Raw genomic sequence first — 2,535 nt, forward strand, 5'->3', positions numbered from 1 at the left:
TTTTTGGCGTGAAGTGGATTATGAAATGAGATACATTTGTGTACCCATTCCTTTAATGTTTTTTTTCTGTAATGTATGGTGTATTCTTAACAGCGGAAATATGTTTTATATAACCGTTAGGAAACCATTTCTGTGTTGCTTTTTCGTCTGTTTTATAAAATAAATATTTGTAATCAAAGATTTTATCGTTACTGTGTGGGTGATTAAATTTGCTCATTATGTAAAGAAAAAGGAATTTTTATTTTTCAGTATTATTATTACCCAAAATGAGTAAAATTAACGTAATATCACTATCATTTTAGTTGTTATAAATAAGCAACATCCACCAACCCGCATTAGAGCAGCGTGGTGGATAAACCTTCTCCTTAAATAGCGAAGAGGCATTAGCTAAGCAGTAGGATAATAACATGTGATTATTTTTAAAATAAACAAAACTTATTAAATCTTAAAAAGATGATAAAAGTTACAAAGAAAGAGATTAGAAAAGATTAGAACAAAGTACAATATTTTTTTATAAAAAATATTGAATAAAAACATAATCTAAAATTATAGGAGAGCGTGGTTTCGATCCACGGACCTCTGGGTTATGGGCCCAGCACGCTTCCACTGCGCCACTCTGATGGTGCAGTGATCTGACAAAAATTACGACCCGTTGATATACAGTAGCCACGATAATAAAACACATGAATTAATACAAGTTTTAAAAAGTCTTCTAGCAGAGCGTGGTTTCGATCCACGGACCTCTGGGTTATGGGCCCAGCACGCTTCCACTGCGCCACTCTGCTGTTACAGTGACGTGCCAAAAATCACGAACTAATAATGTAGGGTAGCGACGATAATAAAACACATGAATTAATACAAGTTTTAAAAAGTCTTCTAGCAGAGCGTGGTTTCGATCCACGGACCTCTGGGTTATGGGCCCAGCACGCTTCCACTGCGCCACTCTGCTGTTAGAGTGACGTGCCAAAAATCACGAACTAATAATGTAGGGTAGCGACGATAATAAAACACATGAATTAATACAAGTTTTAAAAAGTCTTCTAGCAGAGCGTGGTTTCGATCCACGGACCTCTGGGTTATGGGCCCAGCACGCTTCCACTGCGCCACTCTGCTGTTACAGTGACGAGACAAAAATAACGAACTAATAATGTAGGGTAGCGACGATCATAAAACACATGAATTGATACAATTTTTAAAAAGTCTTCTAGCAGAGCGTGGTTTCGATACACGGACCTCTGGGTTATGGGCCCAGCACGCTTCCACTGCGCGACTCTGCTGTTCCAGTAACATAACAAAAATAAAGAACCATTTATGCAGGGTGGCCATGATTAAAAAATACTTGAAGTTAGTAATTTTTAACTAAAAAAAGTATTCATATTGTGAATTAGTATTTAAGACATTATCATAATTATCATAAATTTACAATTTACAAGCTAAATATAAAATAATCGGTAAATACAAACCTTACAACAAACTTTATAATATTATTATGATCACGTAGAAATTACTCTTGTATGAGCTCATATAACATGAAGTATACAAACAAAATATTGGTTATTATTTATGATGTAGTGCAATTTGATTCCAACGTCGACAAGACCGCCGCTTACGACGCTAAATTGTGAATAAAATGAGCGATGATTTATTTGAGACGCCAAAATATTCGTACGTGTAATATTTTTGACGGGAAGTGAATTGTGAAATGGGGTCTACATTTACTTGCTCATTTTTAAAGGGATTCAAAAAGGAGCTTCTGTTTTAAATTTTCAGGTTTTTTTATTTCTTGTTGTTAATCCTTTAGGACTTGTTTTTCAGACTTAGAGCAATTTTTTTATAAAATTTTAAAATATTGTTAAAATAAATAAATAAGTGAGGTCATTTATTTTTCATATAACTATCATAATTACAAATAATATATACTTATAATCATGATCATTACATAGGATTTAGGACCCGGAGCGACTTTCAAATCCCCTCTCTCTAAGAAGAGAGCCAATTTCCCTTATTAAACTGAGGGCATCCGACCCCCAACATACCGACGTCTCGAACGCTAGTGGCACAAATAAATAATTTTTAAACAAGGGGGCATACTTCTCCCGCTTCCTCGCTGCTGCACTCTCAGCAGCCGCCCCAGCCGTCCGTGTTGTGTGGGACAGGTGAAGGAGGCCGCGAAGATATTGACACAGGTAGCATCCCATATCAAACTTCTTCCCCTTTGCCATGGGACCAGTGTCAAGCCATCTGGTCTCTTGCCATCGGAGCGACTGAGACCTGGTGGTTCCAGGACGCATGGGACATTCGCCGAAACCAAGGCCCTCTGGACAATGTCGTTTAGAGCGTGGTGTCGGGGAAATCTCCCCGAGCATCGTCCGCAACTCAATGCGTGATGACCGTTGGCACCCACCATGGATCCGCAGATGCATCGGTGTAGTTGACAAACATCGCAGCCAAGGCGGAGAGCCACAGCCACACGCAAAAAGTCACTGTCAAGAAGAGTTCCAAAGTAGGGGGAAGGCAAAGCCTGCAACCAAGCTC

General features: G+C 38.5%; 3 non-coding genes across 3 annotated transcripts; all 3 read right to left on the reverse strand.

Moving 5' to 3' along the window:
• Positions 1–713: 713 nt before the first annotated feature.
• Positions 714–785, reverse strand: Trnam-cau (transfer RNA methionine (anticodon CAU)). Its single transcript has one exon. It is a non-coding gene; the product is annotated as a tRNA-Met (tRNA).
• A 92-nt stretch (positions 786–877) lies between these two features.
• Positions 878–949, reverse strand: Trnam-cau (transfer RNA methionine (anticodon CAU)). The gene has a single exon. It is a non-coding gene; the product is annotated as a tRNA-Met (tRNA).
• Positions 950–1,041: 92 nt separating this feature from the next.
• On the reverse strand, positions 1,042–1,113 carry Trnam-cau (transfer RNA methionine (anticodon CAU)). The gene has a single exon. It is a non-coding gene; the product is annotated as a tRNA-Met (tRNA).
• Positions 1,114–2,535: the final 1,422 nt, after the last annotated feature.

This window comes from Nymphalis io, chromosome 7 (genome assembly GCF_905147045.1).
Source record: "Nymphalis io chromosome 7, ilAglIoxx1.1, whole genome shotgun sequence".
NCBI classification, from domain to species: domain Eukaryota; kingdom Metazoa; phylum Arthropoda; class Insecta; order Lepidoptera; family Nymphalidae; genus Nymphalis; species Nymphalis io.